This window comes from Bubalus bubalis, chromosome 17, assembly GCF_019923935.1.
Source record: "Bubalus bubalis isolate 160015118507 breed Murrah chromosome 17, NDDB_SH_1, whole genome shotgun sequence".
Taxonomy (NCBI): Eukaryota; Metazoa; Chordata; class Mammalia; order Artiodactyla; family Bovidae; genus Bubalus; species Bubalus bubalis.
In genome coordinates, this window is record NC_059173.1 from 5,240,983 (window position 1) to 5,266,346 (window position 25,364).

At 43.8% G+C, this 25,364-nt stretch overlaps 1 protein-coding gene across 7 annotated transcripts in view; it reads left to right on the forward strand.

Annotated features, from left to right (window-relative positions):
* TTC28 (tetratricopeptide repeat domain 28) overlaps window positions 1-25,364 on the forward strand; it is a 581,747-nt gene that overhangs the window by 521,254 nt on the left and 35,129 nt on the right. The gene's annotated exons all lie outside the window — the stretch shown is intronic.

The following is a 25,364-nucleotide window of genomic DNA, read 5'->3' on the forward strand; positions in this document are numbered from 1 at the left end:
CTAAGGTATGTACATTGTTTAGATATGATGCTATTGCACACTTGATAGACTACAGTATAGTATAAATGTAACTTTTTTATGCACTGGAAAACCAAAAAATAAATGTGGGTCAGTTGATTGAGACAGTTGCTTTATTGTGTTGGTCTGGAGCTGAACCTGCACTATCTCCAAGGTCTGCCTGTACATATCCTTTTCAAGTGCCTATGACACATTCAACAAGGTAGACCATAAAACAAATCTCAGCAAACTAAAAATGGTTGAAATACTACATAGAGTATGTGTTCTGACCTCAGATAGTTGGAAATTAAACACACTTCTAAATAATTTATAGGTCAAAGAAGAAAACAAAAAGGAAATTTAAAAATATTTATAATAAATAACAATGAAAATAAATACATCAGAGTTTACAATATGTAGCTAAACATACATGGAGGGAAATTGATAGCTTTAAATGTTTATATTGGAAAAAGAAATAAAATCAGTGACCTAAATTTACACCTAAAGAAGCTAGGGAAAAAAGAGCATAGTAGAAAGAAGGAAATAACAAGGATAAAAGAAAGATCAATGAAAGAGAAACATGAAAATGTATAGAAAACACATAAAACTAAAACTTGCTTCTTTGAGAAGAGCAAACAATTGAGGAACCTCAGGTGAGACTGGCTAAGAAGAGCTAGAACATGGATTATAGAAATAAGAGCTGAAAGGAGCATTGTTGCCGCAGATCCTATGGACACCGAAGGATAAGAGAATATTAGGAACAACTTCATACCAATTAATTCAGCTACAACGAAATGGAAAAATTCCTTGAAAAATACATTTTACAGAAACCAACAATAGATGAAACAAAATATGAATAGCCCTACTACATCTATTAGATAAATTTAATTCAATAAAAAATACTATTTAATGACAACAGCGAACTCACTTAAAGCCTGGATGGTTTCACTGGCTAATTCTATTAAATACTTAAGAAAAAAACTCACAATTTTACACCCAAAAAGTTACATGAATGGCAATGTGCACATCAAAAGAATTTTTTTTTAACTGTCATTAGTCATCAAGGAAAGGTGGTTTAACTCACAAAAGGATACCATTATATTCCCACCAAAATGGGTAGAATTAAAAGACTGACAACACAAATGTTGGTAAGGATGTAGAGCAACAGGAACACTCATGTATTATTGGAGTGGCTGTAGCTCTATAATCACTCTGGGAAAAGTTCTAAAAGTTTTTATGAAACTAAACATATATCTATCTACCCTGTGGGCCAGCAATTTCACTCCTAGGTATTTACCCAAGAGAAATGATAATATATGTTCATAAAAATAATTCTACATGAATGTTATTAGCAGCTTTATTCATAATATCCTCAAACTAGAAACAGTTTCAGTGTCTAATCAATAGAAAGATTAAGCAAACTGTGCTATAGCTGTACAACGGAATGGTGAAGTGAAGTCGCTCAGTCGTGTCCAACTCTTTGCGGCCCCATGGACTGTAGCCCACCAGGCTCCTCCCTCCATGGGATTTTCCAGGCAAGAGTACTGGAGTGGGGTGCCATTGCCTTCTCCAGAGGATCTTCCTGACCCAGGGATCAGACCTGAGTCTCCCGCGTTGTAGGCAGACGCTTTACCGTCTGAGCCACCAGGGACCCAACGATAAAAAGCAACAAACTGGAGCAGCAGGACAGATGAATCTCAGAAATACTCTGCTGAGTGAAGGGAGCCTTATGCAATAGCGTATGTACTACATGATTCCATTGATACAGTGTTCTAGAACAGGCTGGCTTAACCCGCAGTGGAAAAAAATCAGAACGGCAGCTGGGATGGGAAGGGCAAAGATTGACTAGGAAGAATCATGAAGGAACTTTCTAGGTGAAAATAATGTTCTGTATCTTGATTGGATTTTTGAATGCAAGCGCATGCCTTTGTCAGAAGAGAGTGAATGCATAATGAAGATTTGTGTAGTTCATTTCATGTAATTGTTTTTATTTTTACTGTATATAAATTTCACATTAAAAACTGTAAACAAATAATTGTGCTGATAATTATGCCTTCTGAAGTATTGAGGGGAACTTTAATAAAGTCTGTAAATTTATTTTGACTTGAATCCAAAATTCAAAATGAATTGATGAATGGAAAGAGAGAAAAATAGTTGAATAGATATGTGATAAAACAAGTTTATTAAAATATTAATGTTAGAATCTAGGCAGTAATTATTTGGGTATTCACTATAAAAATTCTTTCAACTTTTCTATATGTTTAATTCTTTCATAATTACATTTTGGGAAAATATACGAAGTGCAGCATGGACATATGGACCTTAAAAACTAGAGTGGAAAAATAAGAAAGAGGATGAAGTATATAAAATGTACTGTTAATAGGATTTAAATACGTATATCCAGATTTGGAGGAAGAAGTTCAGGCAAAATGATATACAACAAACACATTAGAACAGTTGCCGACAGGAAAGGAAATGTGAGTGCGGTCTTCTAGGGATGATGGGAGAAGTGACAGGTGAGTGCTGGGTAGGTAGGCTTTGCACGGGCAGGTGGTGATGGGGAGAGAAGGAACGAGGGTAGATGGGAGGGTGGTGAAGCACTGTTGTTGTTCCGTCACTAAGTTGTGTCCCACTCTTTGTGACCCTGTGGACTGCGGTGCGCCAGGCTTGCCTGTCCTTGATGAGTCAGATCTTGACCTCATCAATTGCTAACTGTGCCATTTTAGATAAGTTGTTTAACATTCTTCAGACTCACTTTTCCCATCTGTAAAATGGACATTATGATGCCTACTTCACAGAGTTGTTGTGAGTTAAAACCAGATCGTATTCAGGAAGTTCCTAGCACACAGCCCCAAATCTATGGTAGACTAAAGGCTGTCATCCTTGCCTTCTCTTTCTCTTCATCTCAGTCCTGGGTGTCCTTCAAGGCACACACCTTCTCTAAGTCTACAAAACCGTGCCTCTTCTTCCTGTTTCCCAGGGCCCATTGGCACTTACATACCATTCCTTTCTGTCTAACTTTGGCTTACATGTGCAGAGTTGCTCTGTGTCTGTCTGTCTTGTCTCTTCACTGGTCATCCCATAGCTGCCTGAGGACTCAGCGTAGCTCCGAGTGTCCCTCTGCTCACTTGTCACCCAGTGCTGCTGTTGTGTAGTCACTTGTATGTCTCTCCCCTGACCAGAAAGGCAGAGGCAGTGTCTGTATTACTCCCTATATTGTCTTCTCATGGAAGGGGCTCAGCAGTTGTTTGTTGAATGAATCGAAGGATAGACCTTACCTTTTTGTCATTGCTCTTTCCACTCAGTGCTGTCAGGTCAGCACACTGATTTATCTTTGCTCATATTCACTGTCAGACTTGCTGAAATTATCCAAACACACCAATGTGATCGTATGAGCTCAGCCAAGATCTGCTGCTGGATGTGGTTCCAGAACCCCACTGGACTCAAAGACAGGGACTGTAATAAAGACAAGGACTGTAGTAAGACCATCTCTTTACCGTAGCTGTTGTTTTCAGCTATTCTGTTAAACTGTGAATAACATTTTAGAGCTGGAAGTGCTCTTAGATTTTATATACTCAAACCCTTGAATACTAAATGTAGGTGAAAGGATCTAAAGCCAGTGGGCTTAGTCAGTGGGAGTGCCTTTATGGAGGAGGCAAATATTAGGCAGAGTTTATTGGTGGGAAGAGATGTGGGTTGTCTAGAGAGGGTGGGACATTCCAAGGGCGTAGAGTGATGTGAGCTGGGAGCTGGTGATGGCTGCAGGTATGTGCTAGAGGGGAGCCCACCATGGGACATTGGTCCCACATCAGGATTGTCATGAGACTTAAAGGGGTCAAGATGGCTAGTGATCGAGTTGGAAGCCATTACCCTCTCTGCTCTGTCCTTTGCAACAGCCTTATCTCATCCTTGATTTGGTTCTGACCTCCTCTTCCTTTCATTTGGGCTGAAGACAGGCTCAAACCCTGATTTTAAAATGAAGTCCAAATAACCCATTTGGAACCCCATATTTCAGCCCAGAAGTGTTGGTTTTGCATTGTGTCTGGTGCAGGTGGAAGCCAGCTGAAATGGTCCAGAACCCAGGCAGGAATTTAGCACAGCCTAATATTTCCTTGTCTTCAAATCAGTCCAAGCTATTCATTTGGAGGCCTCATTTCAGCAAATGGTCTGCTGCCCACAGGACCATCCTGGGATCACCAGGGACTTCCCTTTGGTCCATCTCATCATTCCTTCTCCATTTTTGCCTTTGCCACATTTCTAGTGCCTAGAAAACAGCTGAAGAAACCAGCCTCTTTATTTTCTCTCTGGGAGGGCTGGATACCTAGCATATATGTCCCTGTCTTCTCCTAAATGGGTCCCTGTGCTATTTTCCTAACTCAGATTTTCCCCGTTAAGTGGAAAAAGTGCTAAGGGTTTGTATAAGTCTTCCTCTGGGTAAGAAGCATCCAGTTAACATTTACTTTTAAAAGAATTATTTCATTGTGTTCTAAAAACCTTAAAAGCTGAACTGTCTACCAAGAGGCATTGCTTTTTTCTCCAAAAGGTACCAGTAAGCACTCTCTTCAGGCAAAAGCTGTCTCTCCTAGAAGACCTTGCCTCTTTTTCTCCTAGGGATGTTTTGCCCATCCTTCCTTTTCTCATCACTAAAAAATAAAGGAATGTAGCTGCATCAGTCACTGCTTTACCGGATTGCAGGGCCCCTGGAGTGTGTGCATTCTAGAGCGGGTGATCTGTGAAACACTTCAGGGTTAAGCAGGGAGAGACCATACTTCAGGGTCTCAGGAATTCCATTTAATGGGCAACAGCATTTCTCCATTTAATATTGCTTCATAATTTATGTAATAAAAATAGCTCTGGAGAAGTCTCAGCTGTTATTATCCTACGTCTTTGAATTTGAATTTGCTGATATTCCATCCTGAGTCTTAATGATGGAGGTTATTGCATTTTGTCACTTCTCATGATACACATGGTAAACCCTGGATTCAGAGGTGGCAGTTCTCAACCCTATTCTGTCTTAAATGGAAACGACTTTCCTTATTTGGTTTCTCAGCAGCCACTATCGAATTACGCATCTTTAAGGTGTTTTTTTGTTTTTTGTTTTTTTTTAAAAAAAAAAAAAAAGGCAGACCACCAGCAGAATAATTTGGATCCATGTAGCTTCTGTTCAGATGCCCAGTGGGAGAAGATAGGCCCCCCGATCCAGAGGGGCGGTGGATGAAGCCTCTGCCTCCCACAGCTAAGGCCCAAGCCCCTGTACTCAAGCCTGACACAGCAGAAGCCATTTCATTCTTTGCGTTTCTTTGTGACCAGCAGGCCTATCCATTCTCTGGGCTCTGTAGATCGTCTTGCTAGCACCAGAAGCTTTTACTCCTGTTCCCACCCTGTTGTAAACCTGGAAACAGATATTTGACTGGCTGAGGAGTGCCGTCTGCATGAGTGCTCTCCCTCGGGGCTGCCTCACACAGCGCGCCTGCCTGGCCCTCTCCTACCGCACAGGACATATGACATATTTACGTCTCGCGTAACCATAGAAACCTGTTGTGTCAGAGAAGACTTTATGATTTTGCTGCTCTCCAGAAAGAGGCGAATAAAGCCACAGGGCAACCTGCCACCTCTTATTTAGTTACTTTGTAATCGTTTAGCAATTAAGACTGCAGAACATATTTACTATAATTTTCACATCTGTAGACATTTTATAGAGTATTGAATATACATAAAGAAATAAAAACACTTGAGACATTATTTTAGAAACCCTGTAGCCAACTCAGTTGGGTTTTTGTTTTTTTTTTGGAATTACACGATTTGTACTTCATTAATTATTCTAAAAATGGCTGGGTCCTTTTTTTTTTTTTTTTTTTTTTTCCTGCTGTAATGTTTCCTTTAGAGAATTCCTGGCATAAGGAATTCTTACATTTTGTTATGCTGGCTATTCAAGAGGGCTATGGAAAGAACCCCAGTTTGGGACTTGGAAAGAATTGGATGTAGTGCCCAGTTTGAATCAGGGCAGTTCTACTTATTGGCTAGGCTTCCTGGGGCAAGTGACAGAATCTCACAGAGCTTTTAGGGGCTTTTGACAAAAACCTATGAAATGAGCATAATAATATCTACCTTGATAGATGATCATGATGCAGGCACTAACAGGGACAATGCCTGGCATGTGGTAAAGGGTCACTATCCGGCACTGTTACCATTTCTCATATTCCTAACTGCTGAGTCTTTTGATTTAATGTGAAATGTACCACAAGTACATTCTGAAGCTCACAAAAGCTTGTTTTGTTTAGCACATATATGGTACTTCATACTTATCAAAGGCTTTACAAATATTTATTAATTACAAAACCCCCAAGGGAGCTGAGGAACACAAATTTCATCTCTTTTCCAATTAATTCTGCACCTTTCCATTTGGCAAATACATGTGTTTCAAGGCTTTTAATAGAGCAAGGAACCCCCTTGGCTCTTTTGTCTATGCTTTGGATTGTTTAAAGGAATTATCCACGGTGTCATGGAAGCTCGAGTTAGCTGCTAGATGGCTTGAGCGACCCCTGCTGGCTGGCTGCAAAATCAGAAGCGCCCAACCAGCCAAAGCTGCACCCTTTTGAGAATTGGCCATGGACTGTGTGGACTATGGGTGGTAGGGTATAATCATGGCTATGAAGGCATGGAGTTTACTCTTATTGTTACTATTTTCTTTATTATTGTTATTTAAATGGAGGTATTAGAATGCAGGGGACGTTTCCCACCAGCTAATAACCATTTAAGTTGCATTTGGGGGCTTTCACGATTTGACAACAGCTTTTCAAAATCTCGAGCTGGTAAACCCCCTACCGGGTTAATGTGGCAGAAAAAGACGAGAACGACACCAGCCAGCGGCTTTTTGTACAGCACTGTATCGCGGGCATCTGGATAGAGGAGGGAAAACAGATCCTTTTAGAAAATCCAATTAGACAAAAAAGGAAATACACTTTGCTTAGAGGGAAGGGTGGGGGGGACTGGTTCTCCCCTCCAGGTCAAAGACTTCGATATTAACAAAGGAAAATCCTGTATCATTTTAACTTGTTTCAGAAAACCAGTGTTTCTCCTCAGGAAACAAACACTGCAAGTGAACTGGAAACTGTCCACCCAGAGTTCAGTTGAGACCGTACCAAGCATGCCCATGACATCAGAAATCATCACAGAAGTCACCAGACAGGTCCCCTCAACTCGTCTCTCTGTTTTCATTGAACAGTCTTGACAGAGGATCTAGGGAATGGGGGGTGATTGTAGAAGCGATTTTGGAAGCTTTTAGGGACCATGCACCACAAAGAAATCCCCTCCCGTGGCCTCTGCCCAGCAGTTTTAGCCATGCCTTGACCTTCTCTGTCCCCCGTCTTGGTGCCCAGACCTATTAAGTAGACTTGGTTTGGTAGCTTTTGGTGACATTCTTTGTATAGAAATTTCAAATGCGTGCAATTTACCTAGATTTAAAGGCTTATAAATAAAACTACCGCACAGTCCCTCTGGTTACCCTCATTAAGGGGACCATGTTGTATTGAAATATGCATTTTTATGGTGACATATCAGGGCTGGGTGCCTTTGTCACAATTCTGAGGGGCTCTTTCACAGTGTCTCTTGCAGGTCTAGCTGCAGGGCTCCCTTTACAAAAACAGACACAGTAGGAGCTTTGCTCTAATATTCCCATTATCCTAAACCTCATCTCTTTTCATTTGTTAAAGGGTTCATTTGGCTTTTTAATATAATTTGTATTAGTGGAGTTGTAGAGAACAAAAATCTTTAAAGACTGACTCGAGCAGCTGCTAAAGGAATGCCCACACTCCACCGTTCACCTTCCTGCATCGGTCCCTCCATGCACACGTGCTCCTAGATGATATGTAGGACGCTCCCCATGGATGCAAATGTTCCCTCCACAGACCTTCTTGGCTTTTAGTGGACAAGGGAAATGGACCTCATGGGGATCTTCAAAAACCATTTTCATTATAATAGCCTGTTCTCCACAAGACATAGGATCAAATGAAGAGAAAAAAAAAAACAAAACAGCATGCATGGTGTATGGGAGGGGCTGCTGCAGAGGCTGAGGTCTGGAACCACCTCTGTGGACTCTGGGCTTCGCAGTCCCCACCTGGCTTTAGAAAATGTTCCTGGATCAGGCAGCTTCTGAGCTTGTGGAGGCTGGGATGGGGGCGCGATGAGGCATAGGCCTGAATTTGCGCCCCCTGGCTCCTGAGTCCAGTTTTGCTGCTTAGGGTTAGTTGGACAAGTGCCTGCACTCCTCTGAGTTTCCCCCAGCATTGGCCCCGGCGCTCAGTTACTGCCTCCTGCTGTGGATAGTAACACATCCCAGCTCTGTTGCCCTTTGGACTGGGAACAGGGGCACCCTGTGGATGAGAATGGATACCCTATTTCAGATGCCTGGGGAAGGGCCCAGAGCCACTCCCCTGATAAAATGCTTTGTCTGCACACACCCTCACTTACTCTCACACCCTCACACCTACAGCTCTCCCATGACACGTTCACGTTGCACAGTGACATGCACACTACACTCACCTCCTTCCCTGGCCACCGCACTGTGGACCTCACCACCCTTACACACCACATGACGAAGTGGAGCAGGGCCATTGTGAGCCCTTAGACAGTCCCCAACCAGTGTGAGGCAAAGGATAGTCACCTGGGAGACAGGTGGTGACCAGGGTGGAGGAGTCTCCCTGAGTCTCCCTGATGTGGGGCTTTGGCTCTCTCTACTTCCCTGGTGGCCCAGGTGGTAAAGAATCTGTCTGCAATGCAGAAGATATAAGAGACCCAGGTTCGGACCCTGGGTCAGGAAGATCCCCTGGAGAAAGGAATGGCTACCCACTCCAGTGTTCTTGCCTGGAGAATTCCATGGACAGAGGAGCCTAGCGGGTTACAGTCCTTTGGGTCAGAAAGAGTCCGACACAACCGAGTGACTAACACTTTCACACACTGTAACACACGGTGTCCATGTTGGTTGAATGGATCTTTATTGATGTGACAAAGCCAAATCGATAGTAGAGAGGGTTCCAGAGTCACATCGTCAGGAGTGCTCTCCACTGCCGACACTCACTCAGCGGAGATTTCAAAAATGAGAGACCAAGTAATGGGTCCTTCCTGTTGATTACAGTCTTTTCGTCCTCGTGCACACAGGCTGTTGAGCTAGTGGAAGTGAAACCTCCTCATTTGTTTGATCACTGTGTTTACTGAAGGAAGAAAAGCTAGGAAAAGACCCATGTTCCTCCTCCTAAGTAGAGACTAGATAATTCCAGGCTGTGAGATACTCAGGATTCACAAGTGCTTCCGAGTTAAAATTGTACGACTGTCTAGATGCAAAAGGCAAGAGGCTTTTTTAAAACATTCAAATGCTTATTTTAAGAATGCAGTTCCAGTGTCGGTTAAAACCAGGGCACCTAACAGAACTTACTGACTGTGTGTGTGTCTTATGTGTAGATTCCTGGCAGGTGAATATAATCATTTACCTTCAGACCAACAGATTTGTTCTGTAAATAATAACTGTTAGATAATAGTGTGGATTGCAATCTTGAGATGATACAAGGAGAAGTAATTTCTAGAGTGATACAGGGGCTTCCCTGGTGGGCCTCAGATGGTAAAGAATCCACCTGCAATGTGGGAGACCTAAGTTCAATCCCGGGGTCAGGAAGATTCTCCTGGAAAGGGAAGGGCAGCCCACTCTAGTATTCTTGCCTGGAGAATTCCATGGACAGTGGAGCCTGGGGGCCCCCAATCCATGGGGTCAAAAAAAGTCAGACACAACTGAGTGACTTTCACTTTCAGAGTGATGTAGAGGAACAACACATTAAACCTCGTTCCATCCCAATATAAGCATTTCCAGCGAGATGAGTTGATGACGGTGACTTTCGCTTTCTGATCAGCAGCAGCAGTGCCCCTGGGCGGTGTTGACAGTGAGTGCCGCTGCAGGGGTGGTGGGAACACCAGGAGTGTGGGTTTGGACCCCTGGATTTACCCACAGAGTCTGCACTTGCTGTACCTCTGGTTGTACTGTGCCTCTGCTGTGCCTCCCTCACTGGGAAGGGTTTTCTCCCCCTCGTCGCCCTGCCCTCCTGGGTGATGCTGGCACACGTTTCTTTGGTGGCAGCTCACACTCTTCCTCCCTCCTGAACTCTTGCTGGCCTCTCCTGCGTGCCCCACAACATGGAGTGATGCCCAGGCAACTTGGGCAGCTGTGGAACTGGCTCCCCGCACTAAGGCCACACAGGTCTCCAAGGACACCTCTCAACCCTCCTCCTCCCCTCCCCCCACAGCAGCCCTCCCAAAGGTTCACTTGAACCAGAAAGGGGCATTTATAATAAGGTCATGGGGTCAAAGCGTCCCCTGAAACCCAAGGCAAGCTTAGAATGGGGAAGGAAAGCTGTGAGGAGCCCCAGGCTGGGCCGGGCAGCCTGGTCCCGCCACTGCTCAGCCACTCCCTTGTGGCTGCCACCGGCCCTCCTTCTGGTTTGCTCCTTCTCTTCCTCTGTCTGGAGTGGGAAGGGCCATCGGAAGCAGCTGCTGTGCTCACACAGGGCCTGCAGAGCTGACGACCGCGAGTCACACTTAGCTCTCCCTGAATTCCTGGGCACGGATTCTGGGAAAGGAATCTGATTGGCCCACCTAGAGCTGGTGTCCACCTCTGGTCCAGTCAGCAGTGGGCGTTGTCAGGTACACACTTGGCAGCAGGAACTCGCCCCTGTGGCCCTGTGGGTCAGGGAGACAGTTTCTACAAGTAGAATCATCATGACCAGGGCAGATGCCCTACAGTTGTCTGCTGCACCACAGCTTTCTCCCCCGTTGCTTTAAAGCCTTGCCTCAGCATCTCTGTTCCCCTGGCTCTTCTCCCTTACGAGATGCCACAGAGCAGGACGCTGCTTCTCCACTCCTTTCCTTGCTGTCCCTGAAAGGAAGCCCCAGGCTCTTTCCCTCTGAAGTTTCACTTATAATCACGATGAAAAAACAGACAGAGACTAGCAAGTAATTCACATGGGAAAATTTTAGAGGTCTTAGAAGTCTTGAGTTCAGAGTCACATGTCTTTGGTTTCTGAGACTCTTGCTAAGTGGCTTCTTGGATAAGTGGGTCTTTTCAGCTGTTGGCTAACTGGCTGTGCAAAGCCCAGTGCCCACGGTGCCTGCCCTCTGTGTACCTTTTCATATCTCCAGGACATTCTCTGGCACCCAGCTCTGGACTGCCATAACACAGGGTGCTGGCGCAGTCAGACTGGCCTCGTCATCAGGAAACCCAGAATGATTGTGTGCAGTGGCAGCAGATGAACTAACTCTTGCCTCCAGTTTTTTGTGTTTTTTTTTTTCAGTTATTAAGAGGTCTTGGGACTTCTCTAGTAGTCAGTGGTTAAAAAATCCATGTGCCAATGCAGGGAACACAGGTTTGATCCCTGGTCTGGGAACTAAGACCCCATATACTGCAGGACAGCTAAGCCTGTGCACCACAGCTGCTAAGCCCGAGCTTTCGTGCTCTCGAGCTGCAGCTACGAAGCCCGAGTGCCCTACAGCCTGTGCTCCACAAGGGAAGCCACGCAATGAGCAGCCCACACACTGCAACTAGAGTAGCCCCTGCTCGTCACAACTAGAGAAAACACGTGTGCAACAGTGAAGACCCTGTGCGTTGCAATGAAGACTCATAAATAAGTTTTTGTAAAAAATTTAAAAAGAAGTCTTTGCTTTGAAAGAAGGGGCATTTCCTTCCCTTGAGCTGATTCCATCGGCTTGGGACCAGTGGTGCTGGAGCTACCACAGCTACTGACCTGTGCTTCCTGCTACACCAGGAACTGAATGGGCTTCTCCCCAGTTGTTTCTAGCTTCAAGGTTGCCAGGGGTTGGTCTTTGGAAAGTAACTGGTTATCAGTGCAGAAGAGGCCTAGAGATGGGGTAGGGGGATGAAGAAGGAATGAGTTAGCAGAGGGATACTGAGACATAAATTAAAGTGTGCTTGTGTGACGGTTCAGTCACAGCTGTCAGAGAGATGACAGAGCGTGTGTACTTGGAGAGATCGGGAAGCCATGCTTGCAAATGAAAATCCTCTCTGGAGACTGTGGCCAAGCCCTGTCCCCCAGAACAGGACAGCTCGGGCGCCGCTCCGTGGCACTTGATTCATGGGCCATTTCCATCTTTGGGGAAAGCTGCATGTGAACAGCATTTTGGAGCCTGTTCTGTGATAGCATGATTTATATTCCCCAGAGCAGGGGAAGGACCAGGCTGCTCAGCTGCAGGAACAGATGCTGGCAGGGCAGGTGGGCACCATGGAGAAGCCCCCACCCACCTACTGGGCCCCCCAGCTCACCTCTCAGCCCCTTACCAGGACTGGCGCCACCATCCTGCATCTCAGCCCGCTTATACTGGCTTTAGCCTTTGCCTTCACTGTTCTCCATAACCGAAATGATTTAAATCTCAACCTTCCACCCAGCCCCATGCAGGGGCCTGGGGCAAGGTCCAGCCAGGACTCTGGCTGCTGGGCAAATGCAAAGTCAGGGGCATGGAACAAGAATGGAGAACGCTGCCTCCTTTGGAGGTCCAACAGTAGAAAGGGCCAGGGAGGCAAATCTGAGCCAGAATATCCTTAGGCCCCGAGAGCCACTGGGGTAGAGAGGTAGCCCAGGGGGCAGGACAGGTAGGCAGGCCAGGGATCCAGGGCTGGGCCCACTGGACTGGATGTGGGCAGAATAGGGATAAAGGCATTGGCATGGCCCTGGCTTCCCCATTCTGGGCAGCCTCCCGTCTCCTCTTCCCCGACCTTGCCACCTGGCCCACACCTTTTCTGTCCTTCCAGGCCCCTGGTCGCTCCTTTGCTGAACTGTGGCCACCCGTTTTGTCTGCCAGGCTGGCACTTCTCTGCTCTTTCTTCTGTTTGAGATCATAGCCATCAGAAGAGTGGCCAGAGGTTGACCGTGTGTCTGAGTGCTCCAGGGACTCTCTCTGCACAATCACGGGCTGTTTATCTGTTCATATTCTCATGTTCAGTCTCCATCTCTTTCTCTCTCATCCCCAATACTTCATTTAATCTCTATACACATAGACGCCACTATGTAATGATTTATTTTTGTGTTGCAGAGATTAGTTTGCCCACCTAGCACTTCCCTGAGCTTGTCAAGGATAGAGGCCGACTCTGGAGTGATCCAAGCCCCAGCTAGGGGCCCGGCACACACTGGTTGCACAGTGAATTGTTTTGAGGGTTGGTGTGCCCAATGGCCAGATGGATAAATAAGTAGCACCGAGGTTTATCTTGCTTTTCTGAATTTCTCTCAGGATTTAGTAATAACAGGATTTAATTTATGTTTCTTAATAAACATAAGATATGTTTCAGTCAGCATCAAAGCAAGAGCAAGAAATCACCCAGTAGTTTGAACAGGGATAGATATTCTAACAGAGAATTGAATGAAAAGGGATTGGCTAGTAAGAATATTCTAAAGGATATAGGAAGAGCAGATGTAAGGAGCAGTTGCTACCCTGAGGAGGAAGGCCCCACATCACACCACCCTCACTGAGGGCTGAGATCTGGGCTTTGCTGGAGAGGCACTGCTGTGGCTCACAGCAGAGAAGATGTTGGAAATCCACCCTCAAAATTTGCTGGAACTGTGCTCTCTAGGGTGCTGTGGGAAGCTGTTCACAGTGCGCTGTCCTAGTCCACTGCAGAACCACCCAGGGGTGGATACCAGGGGCAGTTGATGGCCACTGGAGGCTGCCGACTGCTGTGTGCTGCGAAAGTGGGCTTGTGGAGAAGGCACCAGAGCTGGCAGGAACTGGGCCCTGGAGAAGGCGCCCGCCCAACAGGAGCCCGCTGAACAAGCACACCAGAAACAGGAGGGCAGAGCCCCTTCCTCCTGCCTGTCTCTCTAGTGCTGCCTACTGACAGTGCTGAGAACTGTGCCCACTGACAAAGGAATAATGCTTAAAGGGCTGCGGTCCATTATCACAGGGCGGGCCAGGCAGAATGAATCGGAGCATAGAAGCAGTAAATGGATAACTGGCACACAGTGCATTTTATTCTTCTGATGTCATTTCTGTAAAATTAATACATGTAAAGATTTGTGTGACCACCACCATGACCAGGATGCAAAGTAGTTCTGTAACCCAGAAAACTGCATCTTTTTATCATCATATCCTATACCTCCCTCTGCCACCACCCCCTGGCAACCACGGATCGGTTCTCTGTCAGTACAGTCTGTTCTTTTGAGAATGTTATATTAAAAGAATCATACAGTATATAACCTTTTAAAACTAGCTTCTTTCACTCAGCCTAAAGTTTTTGAGTCTTTCAAGTTGCTGACTGTATCAGTTCATTCTTCTTTATTACTGAGTGTTCATTATATGGATGTACCATGGTTTGCTTATCCATTCATTTGCCGAAGGACTTCTGAGTTGGTTCTTGTTTGGGGCAGTATGACTAGAACTGCTATAAATATTCATTGACAGTTTTTATGTCACATAAATTTCCATTTCTTTAGGGTAAATAGGATAAATAAATTCTTTAGGAGTGGAATTGTTGGGTCATATGATAAATGTTTCATTTTATAAAAAACTGAAAAGTATTTTCTGTAACGACTATACCATTTTGTATCACACCAGTGCTATATGAGGGTTCCAGTTGATTTGTCTTGCTAGCACTTGATATTGTCAGCATTTTAAAATTTGAGCCATTCATATAGATGTGTAGTAACATCTTGCCATTTCTCTAATGGCAAAATGACATTGAACATTTCTTCATATGCTTATTAGCCATCCTTTTATTTTCTTTGATGAGAAAGGAAACCGTTAGAAGATTATTCAGCTCTCTTGCTCACTTTTCAGATTAAGCTGTATTTTTTTGTTGTTGAGTTTGAAAGTTCTTTATATTTTCTAGATATAAGTCTTTTGACATATACATTGGTTTACAGATGTGTGCTTAGTCACTTATTCATGTCCAACTCTTTGTGACCCCATGGACTGTAGCCTGCCAGGCTCCTCTGTCCATGGGGATTCTCCTGGCAAGAATACTCGAGTGGGCTGCCATGCCTTCCTCCAGGGGATCTTCCCAACCCAGGGATCGAACCTAGGTCTCCCCCATTGCAGGTGGATTCTTTACTATCTGAGCCAGCAGGGAAGCCCTGATATCTGGTTTACAGATACTTTCTTGCAATCCATAGCTTGTCTTTTTCTTCTCTTAACAGTGTCTTTCACAGAGCAAAAGTTTTTAACTTTTATGACATCAACGTGATCAGGTTTTTTCTTTCTAGATCATGCTCTTGGTGAAATAAATGTGAGAAATCTGATCACAAAAATTGTCTCCCTTATTTTCTTTTAACAGTCTCATAGTTTTATAGTTATATTTAGATCTGTGATTCATTTTGTGACTTAGTTTTTCTATAAGGTGTAATATGTAGTCTGAGGTTTATTTTACAAGGTTCATTTCTTTGCATGTGGATGTCCTGCTGCTGCTGACTCGCTTCAGTCGTGTCCGACTCTGTGCGACCCCATAGACAGCCCACCAGGCTCCCCCATCCCTGGGATTCTCCAGGCAAGAACACTGGAGTGGGTTGCCATTTCCTTCTCCAATGTATGAAAGTGAGAAGTGAAAGTGAAGTCGCTCAGTCGTGTCCGACTCTTGGCGACCCCATGGACTGCAGCCCACCAGGCTCCTCCATCCATGGGATTTTCCAGGCAAGAGTACTGGAGTGGGGTGCCATTGCCTTCTCTGTGTGGATGTCCAGTTGATCCCAAGCCATTTATTGAGTAGACTTCTTCCTCTGTTAAGTCATCTTTGCAATTAACCTTTGTCAAAAGTTAACTGTCCATATTTGAATGGGTCTAGTTTTAGACTCTATTCTATTTCATTGATATATGTTGTTTTTGTTGTTCAGTCAGTTAGTTGCGTCCCTACTCTTTGCCACCCCATGGACTACAGCATGCCGGGCTTCCCTGTCCTTCACTATCTCTTGGAGTTTGCTCAGACTCATGTCTATTGCATCGGTGATGCCATCCAACCATCTCATCCTCTGTCACCCCCTTCTCCTCTTGACCTCAATCTTTCCCAGCATCAGGGTCTTTTCCAACAGTCTCAATGTCTGTCCTTTTACCAATACAACGCTATGTTTGTTACTGTGGCTTTATAGCAGGTCTTAAAATCTGGGAGTGTCATTCCTCCAACTTTATTCTGCTTCTTCAAAATTGCTTTACCTGCTCTAGTTCATTTGTCTTTTTATATAAATTTTAGAATTAACTTCTGTATAGCTATAAAAATAGCTTGATATTTTGATTGGACTTATGTTAAACTTACAGATTAATTTGGGAATTGAGTCTTAGGATCTGTGAACATGGTATGTCTCTTCATTTGCTTAGATCTTCTTTATCCATTCATCTGTCAGTGGACATTTAGATTACTTCCATGTCTTGGCTGCTATGAACATTGGAGTGTGTGTATCTTTTTGGATTAGAGTTTTCATCTTTTTTGTATATATGCCCAAGAGTGGGGTTGTTGGATCGTATCATAACTCTTTTGTTTTTTAAGGAATCTCCATACTTTTCTTCATAGTGGCTGCACTAATTTACATTCCCACCAACAGTGAAGGAAGATTTCCTTTTCTCCAAACCTTCTTCAGCATTTATTCTTTGTAGACATTTTGATGATGGTCATCCTGACCAGTATGAGGTGATCCTTCATTGTAGTTTTGATTTGCATTTCTCTAATAATTAGTGACATTGAGTATCTTTTCGTGTGCCTCTTGACAATCTTGTACATCTTCTTTGGAGAAATGTCTTCCTGCTCAGTTTTTGATTGGATTTTTTTTTTAATTGAGCTGTAAGAACTGTTTGTTTATTTTGGAAATTAAGCCCTTGTTGGTCACATCATTTGTAAATGTTTTCTCCCAGTCCATAGGTTGTTTTTTTCATTTTATTTATGGTTTCCTTTCCTGTGCAAAAGCCTGTAAGTTTGATTATGTCCCATTTGTGTATTTTTGCTTTTATTTCTTTCACCTTGAGAGACTGACCTAAGAAAACATTGCTACAATTTTTGTTAGACAGTGTTTTGCTTATATTCTCTTCTAGGAGTTTTATGATGTTATGTTTTATATTTAAGTCTTTAATCTATTTTGAGTTTATTTTTGTGTATGGTGTGAGGGAAAGTTCTAACTGTTTTGATTTACATGCAGTTGTCCAGCTTTCCCAATACTAGTTCCTATCTTTTCTCCACTGTATATTTTTACCTCCTTTGTTTAAGATTAACTGACCATAGATGTATGGGTTTATTTCTGGGCTCTCAGTTTTGTTCCATTGATCCATGTGTGTGTTTTTATGCCAGTACCACACTGTTTTGAATTCTGTAGCTGTGCAGTATTGTCTGAAGTCCAGGAGGGTTATGCCTCCACTTTTGTTCTTTTTCTTCAGGATTGCTTTGGCAATTCTGGGTCTTTTGCTATTCCATATAAATTTTAAGATTATTTGTTCTGGTTCTGTGAAAAATGTCATGAGATAATTTGATAGGGATCACATTAAATTTGTAAATTATTTTGGGTGGTATGGCCATTTTAACAATATTAATTCTTCGAGTCCTAGAGTGTGGGATATCTTTGCGTTTCTTTGAATCATCTTCAGTTTCCTTTATCAGTGTCTCATACTGCTGCTAAGTCACTTCAGTCGTGTCCGACTCTGTGCGACCCCATAGACGGCAGCCCACCAGGCTCCCCCGTCCCTGGGATTCTCCAGGCAAGAACACTGGAGTGGGTTGCCATTTCCTTCTCCAATGCATGAAAGTGAAAAGTGAAAGGGAAGACACTCAGTCATGTCCAACCCTCACGACCCCATGGACTGCAGCCCACCAGGCTCCTCCATCCATGGGATTTTCCAGGCAAGGGTACTGGAATCGGGTGCCATTGCCTTCTCCACAGTGTCTCATAGTTCTCGGCATATATATCTTTTATCTCCTTGGTCAGGTTTATTCCTAGGTGTTTGTTTTTTTTTGTTTTTTTTTGTTTTTTGATACAATTTTAAAGGGATTTTTTTTTTTTTGTCTTTCTGATATTTCATTGTTTGTATAGAGAAATGCAACAGAGTTCTGTATGTTAATCTTGTATCCTGCTACCCTGCTGAATTTGTTTATCAATTTTAGTAGTTTTTGTGTGGAGTTGTAAGGATTTTCTATCTAGAGCATCACATCATCTGCATGTGATGACAGTTTTACCTCTTCCCTTCAATTTTATTTCTTTTTTTTGGTCTGGATTGCTGTAGCTAAGACTTCCCAATATAAGGTTGAACGTAAGTGGTGAGAGTGGGCATCCTTGTCTTGTTCCAGATTTCAGTGGGAAGGTGTTCAGCTATTCACCGTTTACTGTTACATTGGCTGTTGGTTTGTCATAAATAGCTTTATTGTGTTGAGATGTGTTCCGTCTATACCCACTTTGGTAAGAAATTTTTTATAATGAATACATGAAGAATTTTTTCAAATGCTTTTTCTGCATCTATTGAATGGTCACATGGTTTTTGTCTTTTATTGTTGTGGTGGTATATCACATCGATTTGCATCTGTTGAATCATCCTTGTGACCTTGGAATGAGCTAGCTTGATCATGGTGTATGATCCTTTTATGTGTTGTTGTATTTGGCTTGCTAATATTTTGTTGAGGATTTTTGCATCTGTATTCATCAAAGATATTGGCATGTAATTTTCTTTTCTGGTAGTGTTGGTTTTGGTATCAGGGTGATTGTGGCTTCACAGAATGACTTTGGGAGTGTTCCCTCCTCGTCAGTCTTTTAGAAGAGTTTGAGAAGGATTGGTGTAAGTTATTTATATATTTAGTGGAATTCCCCTGTGAAACCATCCAGTCTTGAACTTTTGTTTGCAGTGAGATTTAAAAAATTTTTATTACAGATTCTATTTCACTAATAGGGATTGGTCCATTCAGATGATCGATTTCTTCTTGATTCACTTTTGGTAGGCTGTACGTATGTTCCTAGAAACTTGTCCATTCCTTTTAGATTGTCCAAGTTGTTGGTGTGTAATTTTTCATAGTATTTTCTTCTTTTTTTGTATTTCTGAAGTATCTGTTGTTATTTCTCCTCTTTAATTTTTTATTTTGCTTATTGGGTCCTTGCTCTTTTCTTCTTGGTGAGCCTGGCCAGAAGTTTGTCAATTTTGTCTATCCTTTCAAAAAATCAGCTCTTAGTTTTATTGATTTTTTAATTGTTATTTTATCTCTTTTACTTCCTTAATGATCTTTATTATTTCTTTCCTTCTGCTGACTTTGTGTTCTGTTTGTTCTTCTTTTTCTATTTCTTTCAGATGGTAGGTTAAGTTGTTTATTTGAGATTTTTCTTGTTTTTTGAGGAAGGCATTTATTGCTATGAACTTCCTTCTTAGAACTGGTTTTGCTGCATCACATAGATTTTGTGTGGTTATGTTTTTATTGTCATTGTCTTGAGGTATTTTTTTAATTTCCTCTTTGATTTCATTATTGGCTGATTGGTTTTTTAGTAACATGTTTAGTTTCCATATAATCATTTTTTCTTATTTTTGTCTTTTCTTTCCATGTAGTTTCACGCTGTAGAGGTTGCAAAAGATTGTTGAAATAATTCTATCGTTTTAAATTTGTTGAGGCTTGTTTTGTGTCCCAGTATGTGGTCTATCATAGAAGATGACCCAGGTATGCTTGAAAAGAATGTGTATTCTGAGCTTTTGGATGTAATATCTGAAAATACCAACTAAGTCTAACTGTTCTATTGTGTCATTTAGGATCTCTGTTGCCTTATTGGTTTTCTGTCTGGAAGATCTGTCCATTGATATCAGTGAGGTGTTAAAGTCTCCTATTATTATTATATTCCCATCAGTTTCTCCCTTTGGGTCTGTTAGTATTTGTTTTATGCACTTAGGCACCCCTATATTGGGAACATGTATGTTAATGAGTGTAATATTCTCTTCTTGTATTAATCTTTTTACAGTATAGTGTCCTTTGTCTTTCCTTATAGCCTTTGTGTGACATGAGTACTGGTACATCCACCTTCTTGTCATTTCAGCCCCTCCCCCCCACAACACCTTTTATAAAAATTTCAGCTGCATGGCCTGCTTGTTGTGGCATGTGGACATCTCTTGTTGCAGAGCACAGGCTCTAGAGCACTTGGGCTTCTTTAGTCGCAGCATGTGGGCTCTCTAATTGCAGTATGCAAGCTTAGTTGTCCCATGGCATGTGGGATCTTAGTTCCCTGATGAGGGATCTTACTCACGCCCCCTGCATTGGAAGGTGGATTCTTAACCACTGGACCACCAGGGAAGTCCCAGTCCTTTCTTTTTTAATATAAGCATTTTAGGGCTATAAATGTATCTCTAAGTCTTTATTTATGTCCCACAAATTTTATGTTGTACTTAGAGTTTTGTTCAGCTCAAAATATTTTCCTAATTTCACTTAGGACTTCTTGTATAACAGTTATTTAGAAGTGAGTTGTTCAGTTTCCAAGAGTTTGGAGACTTTCCTGTTTTTTTTTTTTACTTTCAAATCTAAATCCATGGTGGGTGAAGAACTTATTTTTCATGATTTCAATTTTTAAAAAACTAATAAGGTTTGTTTTATGACCAAGGGTATGGTCTATCTTGGGGAATACTTGCTATGAATTTGACAAGAATATGTATTGAACTTTTGTTGGGTGGAGTTTTCTCTGAATGTCAGTTATATTCAGTTAGTTGATGGTATTGTTAAGTTCTTCTGTATCTTATTGATTTTCTGTGTACCAATTCTGTCAACTACTGAGAAAAGAGCATTGAAGTCTCAATTTATGCACCTCACTTTTCAGTTCTGTCATGTTTTGCATCATATATTTTGAAACTCTGTTGAAAGGTGAAAACACATTTAGAACCGTTGTGCATTCCTGATGAATTGGCCCCTTTATCATTGTGTAATGTCCCTCTTTATCCCTGGTGATTTTCTTTGCTTTAAAGTCTACTTGTATACAAGTCTACTTGTTAACATAACCAATCAAGCTTTGTTTTGGAATAATATTTGCATGGTCTATCTCTTTGCCTTTTACTTTACTCCTTTTAATATCATTATATTTGAGGAGACTTTCTTGTAGAAGCATTTAATTAGATTATTTTTAAATTCCATTCTGTCAGCTTCTATATTTAGACCATTTATGTTTAATATAATTGTCGATATGTGTGGGTTTATGTATGTCATATCAATATTTGAATATTTGTTTTCTATTCCTCTATTTCCCCATTCCTGCCTTATTTTGGAGTTTTGAACTTTTTAAAAATTCATTTTAATTTATCTATGTCTTTGACTATGTCTCTTTTATAACTTTAAAAATAATTATTCTAGAGATTATAATACATATATACTTTTATAGTTTGCAGTTTACTTGCTGTTGATACTGTATTAATTTGAATGAAATGTAAAAGTCTTATCACCATATGGGAACCTCTGCCACCACACCCCCCCGCCCCGTCTTGCATTTGTCTTATATACTGCATCTACTTATGTGAAAACTCCAGGAGATGGCGTGAGGAGGAGAACAGTCTATTGTATTTACTCAGACATTTGGTATTTATTTTACTCTTCTCTTCTTTCTTGATGTTCCTGATGCCTTCTTATGTCATTTTTCTTCTTCCATTAGTTATCATTTTAGAGTAGGTCAATTGACAGGATTGTTTGTGGCCTGGAACATGAGAACAGACATGAGAGAAGAAAAATGGTGGATTTTCTCTGGTCTCTCTGAGCTGGAAATAGAGAGCTTCTCCTGGAGTTCTCTGTTCATGCTGATGCCCACTTCTGCAGAGAAGGGGGGCTACAGAGAAGGGGGAGCTGCAGAGAGGCCTGTCTGATGGATTCTACAGAGACAAAGAATGTGAAGTTCAGCTGTGATTTGGTACCATTTAGAATGCTGGTCTTCTTCCCACATTTGCCCGATATTAACTTTTCATGTTCCTCAGATATCCTATTCCATGCAGTCCAGACAGAGTGTGTAGTTGCATTCATTCAGAAAGATGGAGTGTTATGTGCTTACTCCTTTTTACCTGGAACTGGAACCTGGCATATCAGGATATTTATAACAAATATTTAATAATATTTATTGGGTAAATAAATGAATGAGCTATCAAACAATGGGTCCCAAGCTCTGTCTTCAGCACCAGACTTGAATTTCTAAGTCTCCAGCCCTTTTGGAATGAAGACCATCTAAATAATAGAGTCAGTATCTGCACACTTGGCATCACCAACACAGAGTCCTGTCTGCATGTTCAGCATGTCCAGACTAAACCCATTCCTCTTCCACTGAAGACCAGCTCCTATTTGCAGTTTCTTTATTTGCCACCACTGGCCCATCTGCTATAAATTAACTGCTAGTTGTCTTTTATCCTTTTCCTTCAATGAGTTTCAGGCAAACGAGTTCTGTGTTTGGTAATATTTTCCTGATAGTTCTCACTTTCTTACTCTCTGCCTTACCACCCTAGTTTACACGTCTAGACTCATGAGTTAAGTTGGCCCAACCACAGGACAAGCAGAACCATTGTTGGTGACAGTAGAGAGCAAATAATGAGGAGGAACCAGGAACATGGGGTCACAGCCAGGAATGTCCATTTATAAGGAGACGGGATTTGGGGGATGAAGGAGCTGCTATCCAGATCTCCAAGCCTGAGGGCTGTGGAAAGCTTGCCTCACTTGGCGTGTTGAGACCCAGGCACATTGATGTGTTAACACAATAGTGACTCCTGAGAATGGGGCTCCCAGTAGGTGTGAGGGGCCAACAGTCTCCTTCGGGCTTGGCCCTGGGGCCTTCAGGGCTGCTTCTGAGCAGTGCTGCTAAAAGCCACCTGACTTTCTCTCTCCTCCCCATGTAGTCCATGTTCTCCACTCTGGACCAGTTGACTGCCTCTCAGACAACCGCCCTGAGCCCACCAGAAGCCTAGACTGCTCTCCACTGCCTTCCAGGTTCAAGGCCCTCTACCTCTCTCTCCTTCCTCCCTGCCACTCTTACCATCTCCTCCAGCTCATCTGGGCTAGTCCCTGGGCCCCAGAGAGCCCCCCACTCTCGTAACCTCCGTGCCTTCTCATACCATTCCATCCCCCGATTCCCACACACCACCCCAGTCCCTTCCTGTCTAAGCTGTCCTTCCAGTGCCTCTCAGATGCTGCTGATTCCAGAGGGCTCTCGCACCCTCCCTTTCTTGACTCCAGGCTGACACCCTCCTGCCTCCTCCTTAACCCACCTTAGCCAGTAGTCACTGGTCATACTGGATGTATTATACCTTGAAGGCATGTTACTGTCTTCTGTTTGACCTCTGTGGCTCTTTTATGTAGGTCTTGGTTAGTAATCCTTGTTGGATCAAAGTGAATGGAACCAGACCAGCTGCTGTGCCATCTCTAGAAAGTCTCTTAGAGAGATGAGAGGGCTGTGATTGTGATATGACAACCACTGATGGCAAGGCGCTCGGGCTCCCTGCTGTACAGATGAGGCTCGCTTTGTAAATGGGAAATTCCCTTATCTGTGACATCACCTGTTTGTTTTTCCCTTTGGTGTTAATACTCTGAAGGGTCAGGAAATAGGAAACAGTCGCATTAAGCATGAGATTCTGAGGGCTCTGTCCGCAGTCGACAGTGAGAGCAGAGCTGCAAGATAATGGAGGCTGATACCAGTTCAGTCAATTCTTCTCCCCTTTGCAAAGCACCGAATGACAAGCCGATTTCTCAGCTCCGAGCAGGCCGTCATGTTCAGATGATAAATGTGTCCCTGGACAGAAGAGCTTGTTGAGTGATATTTACCAGGGTCTCCATGAAGGGCCCAGAGCTCCCAAGGGAGCATTTTCAGCCTTCAGCTGCTGGCCTGGTCAACTGATACCCGTGGGGTGGCAAGAGGAATAAAGCTTTGTTCCCTGCTCTCCAGCAGGGTGGAGGCATGGTGATTTGTTTAGGTGCTCGGAAGTTTCCTGTTTCCTCTTGTTTCCTGTCTTCATTCCCTCCCTCCCCTGTCAAACCCCAGCAGAGAGAGATGGACTCTTCGAGAGGCTTGGAACCTCAGAGGGGGAGGGGTGGGAGTCAGGCCTGGCTCCACTGCTGAGTGCTCCTGGTCTAGCTCCTCAGCTTCTCCAGACCTAGAAAAGATGACGAGAGCTGCCTTGCAGGCTTGCTGTACAGATGAAATCACATCTGGCTAGACATACCCTGCATGTTGTAAGATGCTCCCCAGAGTTGGCATCGTTTAGCCGTTCTTCCTTGTACACCTGCTGTGTGCCAGGTACTGCTGGGTTTGAAGGGTGGGTTCAGTTGTGGGCGCCGGGAAGAAGTTGGGCTAGCAATGCCTTGATCAGCCATTGGTGTGGTTCTGGGATGAAGGAGAGTAGCTGGCTCTGAGATCACACCTCTTTGCCGTCCCTGAAGGCTATCCATCTCCCAGCACTTCTCTGGGGCTCAGCTCCTGGGATCCCCTCCCAGTGGCGGGGCGTTGGTGTGACCTTCTCCAAGGAGCATGGCTGAGTAGGGCTCTGGTGCCTCTTGCCGGGCTCTCCAGAGAGACAGGGCCTACAGGGCACACATGCACACGGGCTTTGTTGTGGGGAATTGGCTCACACGGCTCTGAAGGCTGAGACGTCCCAGGTCTTTTGTTGGCGAGCCAGAGACGGACAGCCGGTGGTGTAAGTTGTGGGGTGTCCACATCTGAGGTGGGAAGCGCCACACCCCAGCTCCAGGGGAGCGGGCGGGGAGGCCTCTCTCATTCCCTCTTCTCCTCCGGTTCAGATGCTCAGTAGGTTGGACAGGGCCCACCGACCCGGGGAGGGCAGTTTGCTTTCCTCAGTCTAGATTCCAATGTTAATCTCACCCGGAAACGCCCTTGCAGCCTCGTTACCCAGAGTGACGCTGGGCCAGGCACCCCGGGGACCGCTCAAGTTGACACATAAAATGGACCCTCTCATCAGGGCTGACGTTCATGTAGAGCCCTCAGGTTTACTAAGTGGCGTCACACACTGCATCTCGGCCCCAGGACGAACCGGGGGAGGAGTCATCCCCTTCTCTGTGATCCGGACGCCAGGGGCTCACCGGCCTGGCTGTTGGAGGCAGGCCATGCTCACCTTCAACCTGAGTCTCCGTGCGCCAAGCCCCTTTTCTCTGGCAGCGGGTCTATCCCTTCCCAGGTGCTACTTCTCCTGCACCTGGGTGGCTTGCATGGCTGGTCTGTGTGCCTCCAGTGCTCTCTACCCCTCCACCCGCTCCTTAGGCAGCAGGAGCTTTAAACACAGTTGCCGTGCGGGCTGGGAGTCGCCTATGAGCCGGACATCACTCTGCATTTCCAGAGTCTGGAAGCAATGGGCGCTGAAGGAAGGCGGGGCTCCACACATGGAGCGGCCTTTGCTGAGCCCCCGGTGCGGTGGCCAGGGTT